Source organism: Zootoca vivipara, chromosome 8 (assembly GCF_965207765.1).
Source record: "Zootoca vivipara chromosome 8, rZooViv2.hap1.1, whole genome shotgun sequence".
In the NCBI taxonomy this organism is placed as follows: Eukaryota; Metazoa; Chordata; class Lepidosauria; order Squamata; family Lacertidae; genus Zootoca; species Zootoca vivipara.
In genome coordinates, this window is record NC_142591.1 from 79,475,771 (window position 1) to 79,500,143 (window position 24,373).

The following is a 24,373-nucleotide window of genomic DNA, read 5'->3' on the forward strand; positions in this document are numbered from 1 at the left end:
TTTCGCAAGCGTCAGAGTTTTCCGTGAGCACACAATCTCATACCTTCCAACATTTTTTGGATGAAAATATGAACTTTTCTTTTCTTTTTTTTTCTTTTTTGCATGCTCTAATTGCATTTTATTTTTTAAAATGATTTTTATTTGGTTTTACAAATTTGTTCACATTCGAAATCACAAATAATAAAAATTATACAAGACTCTTCCGAATCTCTAAACTTCCCTCCTCCCTTCCATGGGTTCTTTAGTTATTCATTTCAACTGCATACAGTCAATCACTCTAATTTTTCAGTTCTCCACTATATCCAAAGTCTCCAAATTACAAGAGTTATCCAAATTACAAGAGTTATTTAAAACCTGCTAAAGAGTTCAAATGTTTACAGTGATCTCTCAAGTATAATATAAATTTCTCCCATGCTTTATTGAAGTGTTGATCCTCCTGGTTTATTATTTTCCCAGTCATTTTTGCCATCTTTGCATAGTCCAGAAGCTTGATAGGAACATTTCTCACTCTCCCCCCCAAAAAAACATTTGCCCTCTTCGACCCCTGACAGAGCGTTTCCACTCCTACTACACCAATGACAGGCAACACCCTCCACCACCCTGAGAAAACCCCTTGACCCCAATTTGATTTTATTCTTCAGTAGATTTACAAAAGAAGAAAACCCACACACCAATAAATAAATTTTAGAAAGGGGCAAGATTAGAATAATAGAATCATAGAGTTGGAAGAGACCACAAGGGCCATCCAGTCCAACCCCCTGCCAAGCAGGAAACACCATCAAAGCCTTCTTGACATATGGCTGTCAAGCCTCTGCTTAAAGACCTCCGAAGAAGGAGACTCCACCACACTCCTTGGTAGCAAATTCCACTGCCGAACAGCTCTTACTGTCAGGAAGTTCTTCCTAATGTTTAGGTGGAATCTTCTTTCTTGTAGTTTGAATCCATTGCTCAATGTCCGCTTCTCTGGAGCAGCAGAAAACAACCTTTCTCCCTCCTCTATATGACATCCTTTTATATATTTGAACATGGCTTTCAAATCACCCCTTAACCTTCTCTTCTCCAGGCTAAACATACCCAGCTCCCTAAGCCGTTCCTCATAAGGCATCGTTTCCAGGCCTTTGACCATTTTGGTTGCCCTCCTCTGGACACGTTCCAGCTTGTCAGTATCCTTCTTGAACTGTGGTGCCCAGAACTGGACACAGTACTCCAGGTGAGATTAAACACAGTCACACAAAACCCAGACTCCTTACATTCTGCTCTGCACCCCTCTTCTTTCCGCTCAGGGTTGCCCTGCCCTCTGCCTGCACCTCAGAGCTGGCGCATCACAAAAATGCTGAGTCTGGGTGGCAGCAACCTGTCCTTTCCCTTGCTCACTCTCCAGAAGCCGCTGTGAGCTGCCCAAGGGAAGAGGCTGGCCGCAGTGGCCATGGAGAGGCCATGGGGTGCTTCCTCGCAGCTGCCACTGCCACTGCCGCAGTTGGTCAGGACAAGCAGTGGCTCATCCTCCTCCCTGAGCTCGGCGGCAGTGCCGGCAGATGAAATAGGGACATTTCAGGATCAAATCAGAAGCCAGGATGGGTTTCATAATTCCAGATCCAATCTCTCTTTCTCCATCTCCATCCAAAAAAGCAAGAAGGGCTTTTCACCGTTGAAGGGCACATTCCAGCCTGGGGGGGGGGGGGCAGGGGGTGGGTTGATGAAGGGTGCAACCTGGGGAGAGGGTCCTAGAGGCCAGGTAAAGGTACCAGGAGAGCAACATCCAGGTACCCACCCCTCACCTACAGTCACTATCAGAGAAAGAGGTGGGAACTTATATCCCACAAAAACTGGCCTGTGTTGCAAAACCAGACAACCTAACTCTTTGACCTGGTGCTCCTTTGTGATTTGGGTAAGATGCTCAACTTCCTTGGCTCAAGGTAGAGGGCTGCCACATACCACCTGCTTAACGTAGCTCCTGGCACCATTTCCACAGTGTCTTTAAGCTCTCCTGGCTTTTAACCAGCTCACTGGGATAACAGCAGGTGCAATCGCCTGATGCCATGAATCTGCAGTAGAGCCAGGTTGAAAATTCAAGTATCCCTGGCTCTCGTCGCTGCGTTTTGATTCCAGGTGTCTGTCTGGGGTGGCCTCAGGAGCTCAATTTTCTCTTAATCAGAATCTAGCAAAAGTCCTGGCTTAGGGGGAGAGAAAAAAACATACAGAATCATATATATCCACCATTTGGACTCAATTTGGGAGAAGCTCCCAAATACTAAGTGCCTCTCCAGACATAATGAGCCACTAGAGGCTGAAAAATTGGAGTGGAGATTTAGCACACGCAGAAGTTTTGTGGGAGAGTTTTGAGCCATTAGGTCTCTCTTGCAGACCAGCTCATATCAAGATCAGGGGGACGTTTAGCGGCTGTGCAGTGTATTCTGATCCATGCCTAAGTTAGAAAGAGAAAGGCAAAACATACTGTACTGGCAGTGGAGGGGAAGGCAGGATTCCTGTGCTTTTCATGGAGGAAAGGGCTACCAGCCATGGTGTCTATGTTCTGCCTCCACAGTTGGAGGCAGCAATGGTTCTGAATCCCAGCTGCTGGAAACCACAGGAGGGAAGTGTGTTCAAATCCTACTTGTGGGTTTCCCAATGGCATCTGGTTGGCTGCTGTGAGAACAGGATGCTGGGCTAGATAGCCCATTGGCCTGATCCAGTAGGTTCTTCTTATGCTGTTATGTTGAGTGAACCCACATCCTCCCATGTGAACCTTCCTACTTATTAAGTCAGGGGTCACAAACATGGCACTATGCCCACCAGAACTGTCCATGGCCATAGCTGCCAAGTTATCCCTTTTTTACAGGGATTTTCCCTTATGCTGAATAGGCTTCCTCGCGAGAAAAGGGAAAACTTGGCAGCTATGGTCCATGGCTTCTGAAAAGGTCTTGGTATAGATCCCCTTAACAACCCGCAATGCACGAGAAACTGTTTGCTCTTCCTGATCAGTTCCTGGCACAAGATCCCCTACATTGAACACACACACCCTTAAGCTTGTCCACATTTCAGTGGGTGCCAGGATTGGGTGCCCACCCTCGGTTCTGTTCTGAACAGAGGGAGGACAGGTGCCAAGAGCTGTTGCCTGATGAGTTGCCTTTTCTCCCTCTGTCCGCTGGCCCCTAAAGACTGATGGTTCCTATTTTGATATCATTATTGGAGACTATTTTCTAGGAGTCCTAACCATTTCCATGTTAAACTGAGCAAGAGCCATTAGTGTGATGCAGTTGCTAAGAAAGGCTAATATAATCTTTGTTATTGTTTAGTCGTTTAGTCATGTCCGACTCTTTGTGACCCCATGGACCAGAGCACGCCAGGCACTCCTGTCTTCCACTGCCTCCCACAGTTTGGTCAGACTCATGTTCGTAGCTTCGAGAACACTGTCCAACCATCTTGTCCTCTGTCGTCCCCTTCTCCTAGTGCCCTCAATCTTTCCCAACATCAGGGTCTTTTCCAAGGAGTCTTCTCTTCTCATGAGGTGGCCAAAGTATTGGAGCCTCAGCTTCAGGATCTGTCCTTCCAGTGAGCACTCAGGGCTGATTTCCTTCAGAATAGATAGGTTTGATCTTCTTGCAGTCCATGGGACTCTCAAGAGTCTCCTCCAGCACCATAATTCAAAAGCATCAATTCTTTGGCGATCAGCCTTCTTTATGGTCCAGCTCTCACTTCCATACATCACTACTGGGAAAACCATAGCTTTAACTACCGGTATACAGACCTTTGTCGGCAAGGTGATGTCTCTGCTTTTTAAGATGCTGTCTAGGTTTGTCATTACTTTTCTCCCAAGAAGCAGGCGTCTTTTAATTTCGTGACTGCTGTCACCATCTGCGGTGATCAAGGAGCCCAAGAAAGTAGAATCTCTCACTGCCTCCATTTCTTCCTCTTCCATTTGCCAGGAGGTGATGGGACCAGTGGCCATGATCTTGGTTTTTTGATGTTGAGCTTCACACCATATTTTGCGCTCTCCTCTTTCACCCTCATTAAAAGGTTCTTTAATTCCTCCTCACTTTAATTCCTCCTCACTTTCTGCCATCAAGGTTGTGTCATCTGCATATCTGGGGTTGTTAATATTTCTTCTGGCAATCTTAATTCCGGCTTGGGATTCTTCTAGTCCAGCCTTTCACGTGATGAATTCTGCATCTAAGTTAAATAAGCAGGAAGACAATATACAACCTTGTCGTACTCCTTTCCCAATTTTGAACCAAACAGTTGTTCCATATCCAGTTCTATAATCTTCTATAATATCCAGTTCTATAATCTTCTATAATATAATCTTAGGCTACCTTAACAGAAGCATAGCATCTAAGAAGTAATAGTTCTGCTGTATTGTGAGTTTTAGAACACTGATATCCCACGGTTCTAAAGCAGAATCCATAACTACTAGAGGGCTTTATTCTTTTCATCTGGTCACCCACTACATTTGAGCCAAGTCATATAACTGGTGGAAACCCTGCAACCTGAGTCCTCCTCATTCAGCCCATGAGGCCATTTTCGCCAAGCCACATCCACCACCCCCTGCCCCCCTGAGTGATATATACAGCTGATTGGCAATGCCTTCAAAGCAAGTTTTCAGCTGAGCCACATCTTTACCTGCCCCACACTTGATGGCGTTTAGAACAAGTGGTATGGCTTGGCCAAAGTGCCCATCAACCTGCTCATTGACACTGGGGCATTCTGCACACAGATTTGCAAATGCAGTCTACCCTCCCAGAACAAATCAGCCTGTGGGGAAAATAATCAATCTGTATGGTATCTCAAATTTTAAACTTTTAGGTTCTCATACGTCTGTTTAATTCAGTTTTAAGTCTTAAGCGGTTTCCTGAATACTGTTTATAAATGCAAATTTTATTTTTGTGAATGTGCTGTTGGAGCTGGTTTACAACTGTAATAAAGCATTTCATTTCATTTCATTTCATTTCACTGGGGCATCACAGCCAATGATCCCAAAGGAACGGGGCTTGGCACACAGTGCCCGTCAGCTGATCAGAGGGGTTTGCATAGGGCATTTCACCTGCCCACACAATTTGATGTGAAACTGTGCAGTGTAGTGTCACATTCTGCTCTGATTCCAGCACCTGCAGGGAAAGCAGCAAGGGTGCAGGACCATGGACAGCTCCAAATGCGCAACTTGCTCTGACAAAGCTTGGGTGTGGACTGAGGTCTTTTATGTGTCTGTCTCTAGACCACCTCCTTCAGGCTCCATCCTCTTGATAGAACCTCAAAGCCTTGAAATACCAGCCCTCTGGCCTGAAGATGGGCACTCCTCCTGCGTTCCATAGCCTCCCTCCTGGCACACTCCTGGACTTATGATTTGTGGTGGGAGGCATCTGGTTATTCAGGTGCAGAAAAGAGTGTCCATGGCAGTCCAGGCTCTATTCCCATAGGCCCTGGAGTTGTGGGGGGTTCTTATGGTAGCTCTTCTCCCACTGACTCAGGTGCAATGGTCACCCTATCTTCTGCAGTCGACTCTGAGCCCTGATCCAGACATGACCCCCATCTGGTACCCCAGCAGTCCCTGACTCTATGTCCAGGCCACGGCTGGATAGAGGGGCAAAGGAAAGTAGGTCATGGGCCATCACTGTGATATCAGGTGATTGGCAAATAGACAGCCTGTCCAACTTGACTCACATGTCAAACCAAGCTCAAGGTCGTGGGGAGGGGAGGTAAGGTTCAGGGCCACAATCCCAATCCAGTTCCCTACCCATATTTTAAGTGAAGGGGAATAAGGTTGAAATATTCCTTCTCACCAACTTTTATCTCCTCAAAGCAATTTTGCAGAGAAAACATTTTTTTTTTTAGAAAAAAAAGTCTTTCTGCAAAGTCTTACGTATCAACTGATTATATGAATAACCATATTTTTCAGACACTTTCATGCAATTATGAATAAATCAATTAATGAGCTCAGCTGTGCATCCACATTTACATGTCGATCACTTACCTGATTATGTCAAATTCTTAGCTGGAGAAGATTTAATAATGGGAATTATTAGAAGATCTCTGTTCCCCTCATGGAGCTACAGTTTCCAGAGTGGTATAACCACCATTCCATCTTCCTGGGGAACTTTGGAAATTCTTAGTGGGAGGGGGGAGCCATGACTGTTGTAAGATGCTGCTTTAAATGAATAGTGCCAATGAGGCCTTAGTTGTTGCATTTGGAAGCTGCCAAGATGCCATTAGCCCAGACCCTGGAGAGACCTGTTCAGAAGACGAACCTTGTAACTCATGGAGAACCACATCCCACCAAAAGACCTGGAGGAACCCAAAGTAGCCCCAAGGAAGGCTGAAGTGCCCCATCTCAGGCATGCTTCATCTGGGGGCCCCAAGAACCCTTTCAACCCCATCCTGAGACCTGCCTTGATATGTTATTGTGCTCCAAGATGGAAACCAGTAGAGGGCCCAACAAAAATCCCAGAGTTGCCAGATGAGTGCCTGTTTGGCTGCCAGGCAGCACTCTCACAATGAATCTACTAAAGAATACAGGTTGACTGGTTCTGATTGTGACTAGTAGGACAGGGAGACTAACAGCAGGTGGAGCAGTAGGCAATGACAGACAGAGCCAAGTAATTCTAGATTCGCCCACATCTTCCTCCCTGCTGAATTCTACAAGGGCAATGCTGAAAGTTGGATGTAAGTAAGAAGACAGGCAGGTAGAGCTGATGGGCAGCACTCCAGTCAACCTGCTGCACCAACCTCCACTGGCCTACTGCAGAAGAGGTAGAAGACCATGGGTTGGCAAACTAAGGCCCGGGGGCCAGATCCGGCCCAATCGCCTTCTAAATCCGGCCCACAGACAGTCCGGGAATCAGTGTGTTTTTATATGAGTAGAATGTGTCCTTTTATTTAAAATCATATCTGGTTTATTTGTGGGGCATAGGAATTCGTTCATTTTTTCCCGTCTGGCCCCCCACAAGGTCTGAGGGACAGTGGACCGGCCCCCTGCTGAAAAAGTTTGCTGACCCCTGTAGAAGACCAAGTTGCAAGGAATGACTCAAAAGAGGACCAGATAGAGGAGGCTCTGGCAGTGCCTATATAGAGACTCATCCAAACCTTTGCTGGGCTAATAGTTCCCTTCTGAGCTAACTGGCCTCCAAGTTCTTCCAGGTTCGATTTGCTCTTCAATATCCACACCAGATGCTGATCACAGACCAGGCGGTCGGAGAATGATGGAATGAGCTGGGGTGCTCCTATTTTACAATGGCCCTGCTCCTGGGCTCATTACAGTAGCTACTGGGCAAGAAGAATGACCTATATCACAGCTTTTTATCTTCCTAAAACATAGGTCACTTCTAGAATGGCAGTATTTTGTGGGAAGGATATTTAAGCCTGGATCGGAAATGGAGGTTTGCTCAATTAAAGTGAAATAATGTACAGTACTCTGTTGTTCAGGAGTAACAAGGCCACCTTTTTAAAAAAATAAATAAACATTTTGCTGTTTGGAAAGCGATGGAGGAAATGCAGTGAAGTGTGGACAAATGATTAATGAGAAGACATCTAAGCACCATGCAAGCAAATCAGGGTGCGTGTTGATTGTCATATAACCTGCCTGCAAGCAAAACAAAGACCAGACATGGTCTAACCTCTGCAGAAACTTTGTGCAAAGAAATTTGGATGAATGCTCAATAAGTAGGTTTTCTTAAAGAGATCAGGAGACAGATCGAGAGAGAGAGAGAGAGAGAGAGAGAGAGAGAGAGAGAGAGAGAGCTGTTGACTGTACTGTTCTCCAGTTCCTACTCCACTGTTTTGTAAATAAAATATGATGGTAATGTCTGGCGCAAACCATTTCTGGACTAAATCAGACATTTTTTTCAGATGAGATTTGGATTGGGGCTATGGATGCATGATTTTTTTTTGGGGGGGGGGGTTAAACCTTGTTCCACCGCCAGTCCAAGTTACTCCCCACCCCCATCCTGCAATGCATTTAGCAAAAAAGAGAGGAGATAATTCACACACTTCTAACATCTCCTCTGGCTTGCCTCCTATATGAACAAGGATGTGCCCTTTTTGCCGAATGAAACAAATTGTGCAGATGTTTGGGCTACATCTGAAAAGCAATTGTTTAATTTTGGATTGATTTCATGGGGTGTTTGTTTGTTCTCTCTCTCTCTCTCTCTCTCTCTCTCTCTCTCTCTCTCTCTCTCTCTCTCTCTCTCTCCCCTGGCTGAGAGAGTGCCATTGCAGACTGGCTGTTCCAAAGGACACTGAGGATCTGACCACAAGGACATTTAAATGTCAATTCATTACTGCATGCAAATAGTTGAGGCTTGTGATCCACTTCCCTAAATTAATCTGAATTGGTTAAATGCAATCCAATGGCCAGAAGACAGTTTACTGATGGCAAATTGATAATTACAAAACCAGGAGATCGACGGCGTGCCTGATGTGTTCATTCCTGGGGGGAAGCAAAAGGGGAAGAGGCTTTGCCATTTGTTTAATGAATTAATGCCATTTGTTGCTTATGTGCCCTTGCAAGGGATGCTTTGGTGATACAGGGGAATCTGTGTGTTTAATCTTGTAGACAAATTATATGAGCTGCTGCTGCAACAGTGATCCGAATGGACCACAATGACCATTACTCTGGAATGCTGAACTGGCCTATTTCTCAGTCATACCATATATCTAGCTCAGCATTGCCAACACCAGTCTACCCAAACCTGGTGCCTTCCAGTTGTTGTGGACTATAACTCCCATCTTCCCTAACCAGTGGCTGTGCTGCCTGATGCTGATGGGAATTGCAGTCCAAAACTTCTGGGGGATATCAGATTGGGGGAAGATGCTTTAAGGTTTCCAACCTTACCGTTAGGGACTGCCTGGATGAAGCGGAGTGATGGGAGACACCCACCAGAGAACCCGCAAGAGAAACCCCAGAGGAGGAACCTCAGAGCCCAGGGGATTGGTTGTGGGACACTGAAAAGCCAGAAGGAGAAGACTGGGAGGAGATGCCGGAAGGGAAGCAGGGTTTAGTGAGCAGGAAGCACTTGTGACAGGGAGCAGTTCAGATTCTGAGGCTGAAGCAGAGGAGGGACGTCAAGAGACTCCTGGAGAATCCAGGGAGGGTCCCTCACCCCACTGGTCTCCAACGGCACACAGGATTGTGAGAAGAGCAGAACAGAAGCCAGAAATGCACAGACGCAGTATGAGACTGCTATCTGGAAGAGGAGGAGCTCAGTTCTGGCAACTGGAAGAGGAGGAGCTCAGTTCTGGCAACTGGAAGAGGAGGAGCTCAGTTCTGGCAACTGTCCAATAGGGCCAAGTCCTGCTGAGAAGTGTTGCTGAGACCACAAGGCTGAGCTATATGTTCACTTCATTTTCCTTAACTTCACTGACAAGGAAGATCTGCTTCCTTTATTGCCAACCTGCATCTGACTCCAGCCCTGACATTTACCTGCAGATATTGGAATCGGAACTTGAAACTTTTGTGTGCAAAGCAGATGCTCTACCTTTGAGCTATAATCGTTACCCTTATCATCTCCAGCTCTTTATCATCTACACTTACCAGCAGTGGACCTCCAGTGTTTCAGACATTGGTCTTTGCCAGACCTACCTGGACATTATGTCGATTGAACCGGAGGCCTTTTGCATGCATAGCAAATGCTCCACCGCTGAGACTTTCCGCCGCTTTCTGAGCCGCTCCTCAAGGCCCCTTCAACCGACATGGAGGGATACATTCTTCAGCCTTGCTTCTGAAGATTCGGAGGGCTCAAAACCCTTGTCCTTGCTCTCAATCCACTTCATCTTCTCGTCCTCTGTTCGCTTCCCTGTCCCCCCTGATAAAAATCCAGCCTCAGCCTGAAGTCATGATGTGTCTTGAAAATCAAGACATTGGAACGTGCACCTTTGCCATAGATGATGTGCTCCTCATCGCCTCTCCAGACATTGCGGGGGGTCGTGGGCTGACAGGATGGATATCAAATCAAATTGCTTCTCTTAAGTTTTTGTCCTTGGCTTCATCCTCCCCAAGTGCAAAGGTAGCAAGTGCCGGAAGAGAAAATATCAGAGAGAAAGCTTGAAGGGGGCCTTTATTTATGGGGATTAAACTGCCATCACATCATTCTCTCCCCCCCTCCCTCCCCCCTCTCTTTTGCAGCCTGTACTTTAAAGAGCAAGCTGTCCTATTTTGGTAATCCCCTTAATTTTGAGCAACACACGTACATTATCTCTCCCCCCACCGCCCTTTCTCGTCACCTTAACAAATTATGCCTCTCTGTCCTACTAGAAAGGCCAAACACCACACAACAATCACTGTTCACAATCCCCATTTAAATGAAATTATTTTTTTGAAACGAGAGAGAGAGAGAGAGAGAGAGAATGAGATTGAGAGATTCTTTTCTTTGAACAGGTACCAGAATGATAATTTCAAATGAACCTAGGAATACACGATCAACATGAACAAAGCCCTTGCATCTTCAGTAGGAAAGAATATATAGAAGGCTTTTGCACAAAAACATACTCAAAGGAGAAATTTAAAAGGAGCAAAGGCACCGGAACAAGCTTTGTTTCCCTGTGTTTCCTGCTGAGACATGTCATGCACTTTTGTACTCTTAATTATAATAATAGCTTTCTGCTGATTTGGCTTCCTTCCACTGCAAAGTTTGAATCAGGGACGGGGGACCTGGCAATCTCCAGGGGTTGTTGGTCTCCAGGTCCCATGAGCCTCTACCAGCATGGCCAATGGTCATCGCTGATGGGAATTGGAGTCCAACAACATCTAGAGCAGGGGTGAGGAGCACTTTCATCTCCCATCAAGTGTGGGGAACCTTTGGTCCTCCAGGTGTTGCTGAGCTAGGACTCCCAACAGTCCCAGCAAGCATGACCAGTGGCCCAGACCAAAGGCTCCCCACACCTCATTGAGAGTGTTAGTATGGCATAGTGCTTAGAGATGCTAGGGGTGAGGACATTTGGGATCAAATCACCATTCAACTGTGAAACTGAGAGGCCTTGGGCCAGTCACCATTTCTCAGCCTTACATACCTCACAGGGTTGTTCTGAGGATGAAAGCAGAGGGAGGAAAAAAACAGATGCACAATCTTGAGTTCCTTGGAGGAACGGGGGGGGGGGATGGACGGGGGGGAGGGGGGATAATACCCCAGAGGACAGGATCACACTTCAAAATGACCTTAACAGATTAGACAACTGGGCCAAAGCAAACAAGATGAATTTTAACAAGGAGAAATGTAAAGTACTACACTTGGGCAAAAAAAATGAAAGGCACAAATACAGGATGGGTGACACCTGGCTTGAGAGCAGTACATGTGAAAAGGATCTAGGAGTCTTGGTAGACCACAAACTTGACATGAGTCAGCAGTGTGATGCTGCAGCTAAAAAAGCCAATGCAATTCTGGGCTGCATCAATAGGATTATAGCATCTAGATCAAGGGAAGTAATACCGTGTTTCTCATATTATAAGACATGTCTTATATTTATTTTTTCCTCAAAAAAACACACTAAGGCTTATTTTCAAGGGATGTCTTATTTTTTTCCTCCTCCTCCTGCCGCGGCCAGCATTGCTGCTGCGCCTATCACTATGTCTTATTTTCGGGATATGGCTTATATTCCTTGAATGCTTAAAAATCCTGCTATGGCTTATTTTATGGGTATGTCTTAAAATATGAGAAACAGGGTAGTACCACTGTATTCTGCTCTGGTCAGACCTCACCTGGAGTACTGTGTCCAGTTCTGGGCACCACAGTTCAAGAAGGATACTGAGAAGCTGGAACATGTCCAGAAGAGGGCAACGAAAATGGTCAAAGGCCTGGAAATGATGCCTTATGAGGAACAGCTTAGGGAGCTGGGTATGTTTAGCCTGGAGAAGAGAAGGTTAAGGGGTGATATGATAGCCATGTTCAAATATATAAAAGGATGTCATATAGAGGAGGGAGAAAGGTTGTTTTCTGCTGCTCCAGAGAAGCGGACACAGAGCAATGGATTCAAACTACAAGAAAGAAGATTCCACCTAAACATTAGGAAGAACTTCCTGACAGTAAGAGCTGTTTGGCAGTGGAATTTGCTACCAAGGAGTGTAGTGGAATCTCCTTCTTTGGAGGTCTTTAAGCAGAGGCTTGACAGCCATATGTCAAGAATGCTTTGATGGTGTTTCCTGCTTGGCAGGGGGTTGGACTGGATGGCCCTTGTGGTCTCTTCCAACTCTACGATTCTATGATTCTATGAAATTGTAACAGATAATGGTAGTCCAGTATTGCCTACTTGATAGGCAGTGAGTCTCCTGGATCCCATGAGCCATTTCGAAAAAGCATCTGTACAAGCCGAGCTCCCCTTTGATATTCTGAAACCAAAGGGTACTTTCTCTGATCTGGAGTGAGCTTGTTTGCAAGCTACTGATTTTACTGGAAACAGGGCTCCTCTCCTTAACCCCCCCCCCGGTGGAATTTGCAGGCGTATATAATAACTCATTCTTAATTTCCCATGTGTTTTAGTAGTCCTTTCACATTTTGCTCAGAGAGCTGATTCATCAAAGAGAAGGAAGCACAAGAACCTTTCTTATCTCGCGTGCACAACAGGATCAGGCCTATCCTATATTTGAACACTTCTCGGCTTTCTCCTTGCCCCCTTTCTATGCAAGGGGAAATCCAGGTCATGCTTCCGAACACCAGTGTAGCAGCTTCACAAGGACATCATTCACCCAGGGATGGCCCATGACATCCCCGTCTCCCCACTTGACATAAAGAAGCTGGCTGAATGTGACTCCAGCACTGGTGGTGCGATAGGGTCCTCCACTGCATCTGAAACAAAACACTCCAGGTCAGGCTCTGCAGCAAGCACAGCTCTGTCCTCCAAGTGGAGCAACAGCCAAGGAGACAGGTCCAGCTGATGAAGAGGCATGAGTGTCTCCCTGTACTACAGTGGTGGGTTTCCCCACAGTCTCCCAGAACCAGGAGAGGCATGAAAAGGGCAGACAAGAAGTTAGCTCCATGCAGGTGCAGCCTCTGATTGCTTGAGAAAAGCCCTGGAGAGTAAGACCTAAACGGCCTCGGTCCTGTATACCTGAAGGAGTGTCTCCACCCCCATCATTCAGCTCGGACACTGAGATCCAGCTCCGAGGGCTTTCTGGCGGTTCCCTCACTGCAAGAAGTGAGGTTGCAGGGAACCAGGCAGAGGGCCTTCTTGGTAGTGGCGCCCGCCCTGTGGAACGCCCTCCCATCAGATGTCAAGGAAATAAGCAGCTATTCTAGTTTTAAAAGACATCTGAAGGCAGCCCTGTTTAGGGAAGTTTTTAATATCTAATGCTGTATTGTTTTTAGCACTCGATTGGGAGCCGCCCAGAGTGGCTGCGGAAATTCAGCCGGATGGGTGGGGTATAAATAAATAAATAAATAAATAAATAAATAAATAAATAAATAAATAAATTATTATTATTATTATTATTATTATTATTAGGCAGCTGTGGGGAGGCGGTAACCTTCAGTCTCAGCAACTGCTTCATGGAGGGCAAGACCTGCCAGAGTTGAGTTCCTCTGTTAGCCCTGACACTCCTGTGCAATTACTGTTTTTGCTAATAAAGAGTTAATGCCACTTCCTCAGTGAGATTTACTGTTGGTTTGCTCTGGTCACCCCACCTGTCGGTGACATGTCACCTCCTAGGAGATTGCCCACAAGGGAATGAAGCTTTGGGGCTGAAAAAAAGAGATGCCCCGTTCCTGCTTTATACAAGGCATAAACAAACTTGTACAATTTATTGGCATGTGGAAGCATGGAAGCGGAGGCGGGGAGAGGAATCACGGGATTCTCTGTTATGCATGCTTCAAAACCTGGCCCCGTTAAATGCCGTGCTCTACGTTTAATTTATTTTAAGTAAATTTTGCTTAGACAAGTGGATTCGCTCTGCCCTGAGACTTGCATTAGTTCACCAGCGGTAGAAAATAGTGCTGAGAATTTAATCTGGATCTATTGACTGTAAGGGAATTTACAACGCTGCCGGCTTTGTGCACTTGTTATGGAAGCCCAAGCTATCAATCATCTTTTGGAGCTCTTGCCAACAAGGTGAAGTGCCCAGATGTCTTATTTTAGCAACTTCATTGTGCTTTGTCTGAACAAAAGATCAGCCTTCTTCCTTGTTCTTGTTACAAAAGGTGCCTTCTTCGATTACAGTGACGGAAACTGGTGGAAGCACCAGGGCCCCTCTCCCCAAGCTCCTTCAGTTCTGATGTCCAATTCCCAAGAGAACCGGGCATATCATTTTCTTGACTGCAAGCTGGTGATTAAGGAGAGCTCTGTCAATGAATCTTGTTAACGGCTTTGTGAATGGAGCGCAACCATTCATCAGCTCCGAATACCTTGTGGGCTGGCAAGTGAGGTGGGGGGAACAGGAGTGAGCAAGACACCTCCCTTCCCCCCCCCCACTGCTGTCCCCCTCTCTGTTTTGTGATTCCATTCATTGTCATTCTTGCAGGTGTCATTCATGCCATTAGGCGTTCATTTAAAGAAAAATCACATTTGTTTCGCATTATTCATTTTTTTTGTTTCATTGCTCACAATGAGGATTTGGAATAATCCAGCTTGCCCAAGCCCAGAAGCTCAATTTTCTACACCCACACCCTGGCATTTGCAACTAATACATTTATGACTAGATAGATGATAGATAGATAGATAGATAGATAGATAGATAGATAGATAGATAGATAGATAGATAGAGATATCAGCCTGAAAGGAAAATGAGTGCCACAACCCCATAGTCGCCTTTGACTGGACTTAACCGTCCAAGGATCCTCTACCTTTTTACCTTGATAGATAGATAGATAGACAGACAGACAGATAGATAGATAGACAGATGATAGATAGATAGATGATAGATAGATAGATAGATAGATAGATAGATAGATAGATAGATAGAGATAAGGAATCATGAGTACTAGAAACTTGCTGATTTTTCTTTCTAAGAGGGATTTTGAGAATCTAGAATACCAGGCAAATATTCATATGTGGGAAATCTCTGAAGGACACCTGTCCCTTTTCATAGTTTGCTGATATCCACAAACATGGACTTCTTTATTAACCTAGGGAGTTTTAGATATTTTCCCTTTTTCTCAAGCAGAGCTGAGAAAGAACAAACTGTCCCACTGAGATCCCAGAGAGTCATCTGCTGAGTGTGCATATTCTTGCACATCAGTGGGCCTGTGCAAGGGCTGTGATTTTCAGTTGCCTCCGCTAAACCTTTACTTTTCCTGTTGACACCCCACCACCACCATGCATTTTCCTTATCCCATGCCTTTCTAGAAAGAAAGAAAGAAAGAAAGAAAGAAAGAAAGAAAGAAAGAAAGAAAGAAAGAAAGATCAGGCAGGGGGGCGGGGACCTTATCATGCATCAAACACAGGTGATACCTGTTCTTTTTATTGTCACCTAACATCTTCCTTTGTTACATTTGCAAGGCTCTGTTCTCCCTAGCAACATCTCAAGAGCTTTGTTTTATTTGAGCACAGGGGATGCACCATCTCCTGGCTCCATCACTTGTGTCAGAGTGGCTGATCAAACCAAGTGTTCTAAAACTGCATTGCTTTAATATGATTCATTGCATCCAGGTTATAATTTGGAACAAAAAGAATTAGAGAGATAGAGGAAGAATGTCCTGGTTCCTCTCCTGATTCCTGCGACAGAATTCAGGAGATCAAATATCTAGGGTTGCTACTTTGTTTTTAAGAGAGGTTTCTAGATCTTATATCATTTGCTTGGAAATGCTTGAATGGTGACTGGGAAAATTTTAGAAGGAGGGAGATTGGGGGAAGGGATCAATAGTTGCCGTGTGAGATTTCACATTCCTAAGCCTCTCCCTGCTTCACTCTCACCCACCCTGACAAGCAAAGTAAATTATGTAAAATAAGTAAATATTGGCAGTGGTGCTTAATTTGCATAATGTATTCTGGCCACAGATGTTTGCCTTTATGGTGACACAGAATTTCCATTGTCTTTTGGTTTATCGACCTATTTGTTAGCACAGAAAACTCACCGCCCTGACATGAGTGGCAGATTCACAGCCTAAATGTGTTTCTTAGGGCTGCGCCAAATGTTCCCCAGATTTCTGTTTCTGGTGTTGAAAACAGTGGCTTTGGGTGGAGCAAAAATGTTTCCTCTTTTTCTTTTAATACTAAGGTTGCTTGACAGAAATGTTTAGATAAATAAAATGAGCACCTACATCTCTCCCCGCACGTTGGCATCTTACCTGTATACCTGGTCAAACTGAGGCTGCAGACACACTATGTTGTGCATCCCAGTTTCCAGAAAACCCTGGAAACTGCAGTTTGTTAACGGTGCTGGGAACTATTGCTCTTTGATAGCTAAACGACAGTTCCCATGATTCTCTTGGGAGGAGAGAGAAGCCAAAGAATGGCCATTGGTCAGGGATAATGGGAGGTTTTCTTTTGTGTGTGAAAAGGAAAATGAATGAATTTGAGACATTTGGGCCCAAAGATTGGGGGGGGGGGGGAATTACTTAACAGAAAGTAGAAAAGTTGAATGTCATCCTAGAGTGAATGATTCGGATAATTTATTTTATGTAACTGACAGACGAAAAATTGGAAGTCTACTTTTCTTTCTTATTTCCTCCTTTCCTTTTTTATATTCTTTCCTTCTTTCTAAATTTTATTTATACTTTTCAGATTTATACATTTCACTGATTTTACAATCATTTTGACATTATAAAACTTGACTTCCTTCCCCTCTTTCTGCGGTTCCTTAAATTTATTTTTAATATCTTCTGCATATCCAAATTAACTTAACTTGCTCCTTTATTTATCTTCTTTATATATATACTCTTATATAGCTGCAGGTCATTACAATAATCCTGCCAATGTTTTTATCTGCTTACAATTTATCTGTAAATATTCAATAAACCATTTCCATTCTTTTATAAAAAGTTTGTTATCTTGATTTCTTATTCTTCTGGTAAGTTTCACCATTTCTGCATATTCCATAGGTTTTTGTATCCATTCTTCCTTTGCTGGGACTTCTGCTTCCTTCCATTTTGGGTCAAGTAAAGTTCTTGCCGCTGTAGCTGCATGCATGAACAAATTTCTGTACAATTTAGGTAGTTCTATCCCTATAATTTCCAGAAGAGAACTTCTGGGCTTTTTTTTTTTACAAACATTATTTTAAACATCCTTTTCTTTTCATTATATATCAATTCCCAGTAACCTTTAACCTTACTACAAGACCATCACATATGATAAAAAGAACCTTCTTTCTCTTTACATTTCCAACACTTGTTTTAGTTTTATACATTTTTGCCAGTTTACTCGGTGTTAGATACCATTGATATATCATTTTCTCTTAAACCATAGCATGCTGTAAATTTCATATCCCTATTCCACAATCGTTCCCATGCTTCCAAGTCTTATTCTTTCCTTCTTTTTATCTACTTTCTCTTCTTTCGCTTTCCTTTGGTGTCCTCTGCTCTGGGCCATTATTGTGGTCCAAGGACACACACATGGAGGTGAGGATAGTTGGTGAAGGACCGTGCGAGAGACAGGGAAGGGAAGATCTCACAGGACGAGAGACTGGGAAAAGAAAGTGAAGCTCCCTGGTGAGGGCTGGGAGGGTCCACCACTTTCTGTGTAAGATAATGGTTAAGACAGGGGTAGTCAACCTTCTTGGTAGTGTCACCTGCCCTGTGGAACACCCTCCCACCAGATGTCAAAGAGAAAAACAACTACCAGACTTTTAGAAGACATATGAAGGCAGCCCTGTTTAGGGAAGCTTTTAATGTTTGGCAGACTATTGCATTTTAATATTTTGTTTGAAGCTGCCCAGAGTGGCTGGGGAAACCCAGCCAGATGTTGTTGTTGTTTAGTCATTTAGTCGTGTCCGACTCTTCGTGACCCCATGGACCAGGCACTCCTGTCTTCCACTGCCTCCCGCAATTTGGTCAGACTCATGTTGGTAGCTTCGAGAACACTGTCCAACCATCCCGTCCTCTGTCGTCCCCTTCTCCTAGTGCTCTCAATCTTTCCCAGCCAGATGGGTGGGGTATAAATATATTATTATTATTATTATTATTATTATTATTATTATTATTATTATTATTATTATTCACTAATGCATCTTTCTTGATGGTAGAATTTCCTTACCGCCCACCAGTGCTCAATGGAAGGAGGATTCAGCTTGTGCCGTAGAACCCCCTACCGCCCACCTAGAATCCTGAAACACCCACTAGTGGGCCGTAGGGACCAGGTTGACAACCCCTGGGTTAAGATCTACCTTCGAGTGAGGGCTGTGATTTCTTTACTCTTTCTCTCTCCGTTTCTGTTTCTATTTAGATTAGTTTATTTTATCTTGTTGTATTATGAAAAAGTTTTTTTAAAAAAAATCTAATTTTTTAGAGGAGGAGGAGAAGGAGGAGGAGAAGAAGAAAAAGAAGAAAAAGAAGAAGAGGAGGAGGAGCAATAGTCCAGTCACATCAGGAAGGTCACACATTGCTCATTCGTGACTTAGTCATAAGCATGGTAATTTGTGACTCCTCACTGCATTCTGCAAAGCAGGAAATGTAGCCAATTTGGGAATGAGGAAAAATATAAACAACTTCAAACTCCTTTTTTTATATTAAAAAAACATAGCAATAACCCCCTGCTGATAGCACAGCCTCCCATTTCCCACTAGATAATCTGTATTTAATTCTGCACTTCACCTCTTTCCTGACCTTTGGATATATTCCTCATGACTACCAATCAAAACACTCCACAAATTAGAAATTCTCTTAGATCTTGCTGGAGCCTTAATCATTTTACATTTCCAAGATATTCAGCCGAGGCTCTTGCAGTTAGCTGATTTACCAAAATCACATGAAGATAATGTTTGCATACTTAAAGTGGAGAAATCAGCAGAAATGACAAGCTGAATTATCCCGTTTCTCCCCCCCTTGCAGTTGAAAATACATGAATATTTCATTTGAAAAGATGCACCTCATCACACACCCCTTTCCCCCCACTTGCAAAGTTTAAGAAAAGCTCAGCTAATTATGCTGTATATTCTACAGTTAAGGAGTAACTGTGACTGAGTTTAAGAAAGAGTTTATATTCAGAAGCTGTAAGGAGTGAGATAATGAGAAATATGATAATGATGATTAAAGCCTCAATGCACAGCTTTCCTACTTTGGAGCAATCACGTTATTATAAATAGCATTACTTTAGTGAAGCAGGAGGGGAGCATATTCTTGAAGACCACTCGGTTCTGTAGACGGTGACTCAGGGAGGCAGAAGAGAAATTTGCAGTGGATAAATCCCATTCCATTTGGCAAAATCTGTAGTAAACTGAGGGGAATTGTGGGCTGGCCCAATGTTCACAACATGGAGCAACACAGGTGTAACAAGGTATTTTAAGTGAGTTTTGTGGCTACTTGAAACTCAGAATGGAAGGCTCGCCAGACCCAAAAATGAGCTATCCCGGAGTAATTTTGAGGAAGACATGTCCAACTGCGTACCCTCCAAGTGTCTCTATTTTCCAGGGACAGTCCCGGACTTACAAAAGCCATCCTGGCTTCTGATTTGACCCCAGAATGTCCCTATTTCGCCTGCCAACCCTGCCGCCACTGAGCTCGGGGAGGAGGAGGAGATGGCACTCTTAGAATTTTGAAGTGTCAGGCATAGCTCTAGTGGCTTTAGCCCAAACGTAGCAGAGTTTTCCTGCACAGCGCAGAAGCTAGTTGAGGTGGAAATGACTAGTCGGCTAGATGCAGAATAACTATTTACAGGATTTATTAGAAGAAAAATAAAACCAGCAGAGTTTCTGCATACAAAGCAAAGCAAAATAAATCCTCTCTGTCTCTCTCTCTTCAGCCTTACGCAGCACTCCTACTCCTAACACCCAACAAGAATCAACTGTGCTAGCATTCTTAGATAACAGAGTTCAGTGCTGGTCATTAACCAATCAGAGCGCTGTTGCCAGGCCAGGCAGACCTTGGCTTCATAGCTGCCAAGTTATCCCTTTTTTAAAGGGATTTTCCATTATGCTGAATAGGCTTCCTCGCGAGAAAAGGGAAAACTTGGCAGCTATGCCTTGGCTTTCTGCCAAGAATAAACTGACACTGCCTTGAGTTAACTGTGCGAAGCAAGAATCTGTAAGTTTCCCATGAGAACCAATTATCAGAAACTGAGCGGCAGAGGCAGTGACAGCTGCGAAGGAGCAGCCCGTTGCCTCCCCATGGCCTCTCCATGGCCGCCGCCACTGGCCTCTTCCCTTGGGCAGCTCATAGCAGCTGCTGGACAGCAGGCAAGGAGGAGGAGAGGCTGTCACTGCCCAGGGGTGGAGCTTCATGCTCCGGCACCAGGGGGCGGAGAGCGGGTGGGGTGGGGCGCGTCCTGGGGGTGCGGCAGCATCCTGGGGCGTGGTGCGCCTCCCGCAGGGGCATGGCGTGCGTCCTGGGGGCGTGGTGCCCAGCGCCGGTGGGGGGCAGCCGCGATGGCACCCCACTGGGATTGTGCTGCTGGGGGCGGTGCGCTCCCCCCACTCCTCTTCCTCCGCCAGTGCCACCATCAAGGCACAGCTTCATGTGATGCACCAACTTTGAGGGGCAGGCAGAGGGCAGGGCTGCCCTGGGCGGGAAGAGAGGTGGAGCGGAGTTCAAGGAATCTTGATTTTAAAAAAAGAAATGTTCTGTGCGTCCGCATCCAATCTTGCCCCTTTTCTAGAATTTATTTATTGGTGTGTGTCTTTTTCTTTTTGTAAACCTACCAATGAATAACATAAAATAAAAACGGGATTAAGGGGTTTTCTCAGGACGGTGGAGGGTGTGTGTGCTGTGTCTTGTTAGTGTCGTAGTGGTGGCAAACTCACTTTTTATGATAGGTAATGCTCTGCAGGACAGGGACAAAGATGGGGGGGTCAAGGAGGGTCAGTTGAGGGAGTGAGAAATGTCCCTATTTTCACTTGAGGAAAGTTGGAAGGTATGCAACTGAGAGCTATGGATAAAAACTTGGGGGAGGGAGTGTTATTGGATTGTTCTTGTTTTTATTTTGAACATGTATTTTGTGTTTTTTTTACGTTGTGGTTGATTACTGTAATGTGTTATATGCAGGGCTGCCCTTGAAGATGAAGCAGAAGACTCCATTAGTTCAGAATTGAATTGCTAGGCTGCTTAATCCAGATCAGGAACAGGTAATCAGATGTTGTTGAAAAACAGCTCCCATCATCCCCAACCATTGGCCATTCTGGCTGAGGCTGGTGGGAATTGGCATTCAACAGCACTCTGCTCATTTGCCATTTTCAGCACCTGGAATTAAGTTTTGTTTTCAGGTCAGAAAGGAGAAAGGCAGGTTTTTCACCTGCTCCTACAAAAACCCTACAAACTTTTTGCTAAGTTTGGAAACTTGTTTTTCAAGATCCTCACAACTCTTGGGCTTTCTTCACTTGCTACCTGACCATTGGGCACAGGTGCTGCCTGAAAGAACCGACACTGGGGTCTCTCACAATGCCACAAAGTCTTCTAAGGTTAAAGGAACCTGTGTCCCAAGCTGTGTGGGGCCGGAAGCCTTCTTATCCCTTTCTTACAACTTCATGCTCTCTGTGACGATATTTGATGCTAAAACTGTTCTGCTGGCACAAAACGTACATTTGAAGATTGAGCGGCTGCCATTTGTCAAGGTCTCTGTTTCATTGCAAAGTTATGGGAAGGTGACCTGCTTAGGTCTTATCTCCACATTTGTGCTTGCTTAGAGGAGATGTGCTCTTTCTAGTGCTGTGCTAAAAAATTCTCCTGCATTTTCTCCATGACCAACATTGCCGTTCTCCATCCATTAATCTCTTTATTACAGTCAATGGCTGGTATTCAAAGAGCAGCTTTGTCCAAATATCTAAAATAGTACCAAACAGAACAAGATAGAGAACCGTAACAATAAAATTACTAGTTTGCTGTGTCATGCTACAGAACACCAGGCCTACAAAGCAAAATTCAAAGTTTGTTGAAATCAGTGGCCGGTGAGTTTTAAATGCAGCAACAGACTAGCCACCCCTGAGAAGGTAGATGCATTATGATCTGAAAGGAGTGAAAAATCGTATCATCATGGGAATTTTTGTAGAAAGCATTCAGTAATAAATCTTATGTTGTTGTTTAGTTGTTTAGTCATGTCTGACTGTTCATGACCCCATGGACCAGAACACTCCAAGCACTCCTGTCTTCCACTGCCTCCCACAGTTTGGTCAGACTCATATTGGTGGCTTCAAGAACACTGTCCAACTATCTTGTCCTCTGTCATCTCCTTCTCCTAGTGCCCTCCATCTTTCCCAACATCAGGGTCTTTTCCATGGAGTCTTCTTTTCTCATGTGGTGGTCAAAGTATTGGAGCCTCAGCTTCATGGTCCGTCCTTCCAGTGAGCACTCAGGGCTGATTTCCTTCAGAATGGATAGGTTTGATCTTCTTGCAGTTCATGGGACTACAAATCTTATGTATATCATGATAAAAGGAACAGTACATAATCATTAGGAAGAACTTCCTGACAGTAAGAGCTGTTTGGCAGTGGAATTTGCTACCAAGGAGTGTGGTGGAGTCTCCTTCTTCGGAGGTCTTTAAGCAGAGGCTTGACAGCCATATGTCAAGAGTGCTTTGATGGTGTTTCCTGCTTGGCAGGGGGTTGGACTGGATGGCCCTTGTGGTCTCTTCCAACTCTATGATTCTATGATATAAGTTATTGATTCAACCTCCTCAGATTCACAAGGTCATTGACGTTGATAAGAGGAGGTCTTTTGGGGGGGGGGAACCTCCACTGATGGAAGAACATTTAAACACACTGGAGTAAAGGCTATACAATGTTTCTGAATAGAAAGCACAAATTAATCAATTAATGCACGTGATGCTTGTGCTCTGCCTCCACTGTTGGAGGTGCTAAGCTTCTGAATACCAGTTCCTGGAAACCACAGGAAGGGAGATAATGCCTTCCGACTACAATTCTATGATCTCTGTAATTTAATTGACCCCTGTGATGGACCTATACATTATCCTAGATGGGCCATTGGCTTGATCCAACAGACATGTTCTTATGATCTTGTGTTCTTAATGAGAAAAGTAGCTGCAAAAGGAGCAATGCCATATTGTCCCTGCCAATGTGTTTTCACCATACTGACCTCACAGCTACCTTTCCCCACTTTCTATACCTCTCAGTAAGCAGAGGAGCAGGAGTAGGAGCAGGAGTTTGGACTTGATATTCCACCTTTCACTCCCCTTAAGGAGTCTCAAAGCGGCTAACAATCTCCTTTCCCTTCCTCCCCCACAACAAACACTCTGCGAGGTGAGTGAGGCTGAGAGACTTCAGAGAAGTGTGAGTAGCCCAAGGTCACCCAGCAGCTGCATGTGGAGGAGCGGGGAAGCGAACCCGGTTCACCAGATTACGAGTCTGCCACTCTTAACCACTACACCATGCTGGCTCTGCAATGCAACCAACCAGAGGTTAGATGAGCAGAGACTGCCCACCACTCCATGCATTCCTGCTGTGAACTATGGGGCACCGTAATGTTTAACCTTAAACAAATTGCACCATAAAGATTTCTTACACAAAACACTATCACGGATGCTTTAGCTGAGATGGCTGCATTGCAGGGGGTTGGACTAGATGACCCTCGATTCCATGTATGTGAAATGTTCCCCTGGAACTGGAGCCTGGGAAATTCCTCTGCCTCTTTGCAACATGCCTTCATTGCTTTTCTCCCCCCACTCTTCTATGCATACAACTCAATATCTCTTGATATAATTAAGACAGAAGATTGGATCACAGACAATCTGGAAGAGCATGTCTCACACTTCAGGTCGATGCATAATGCTTTGAAATTTATCCAATTTATTCTCTCGCAGAAAATTAAGTCTCCATCACACCTTTGCTCGTGGCAAAGGTGTTCAGGAGCGGATGCCCTAGATCCAAATAACATGCCTGATATTGAGGAAGGTAAATGTGATAGAGATGAATGAGGATAACTGAAATATACTCGGAGTCGAGAGTGAATTTCATGTTCTTTATTCAGCTCATATTCATCAAGGAGGAGAAGAGAAGACGAATAGCTCTTTTCCCAAAACCATCTGCTTATATACATTATTTACACAATGGGCCTTGCGTGATTGGCTACTTCAGGGCTACACCTGTGGGCCAATTATATTGTGGATTGACTTCTGCCTGCAGCCTGATTGGCTGCTCCTACAGGCCAATCAGGTAGCAGATTCACTTCTGCCAGCCGCCTGATTGGCTGCTCCAGCAGGCCAATCAGGTTGCGGATTCACTTCCACCTGGAGTTGGATTGGGTAGCTCCCGCTGATTCTGAATCCTATTGTTCTAGGATTCCGCTCAGTACATAACACCCCTCCCCTCTAAGTTCCAGTCCTGCCTGGGAAGTTGCATTCATAGTCCCCAAGGTCTGCTGGC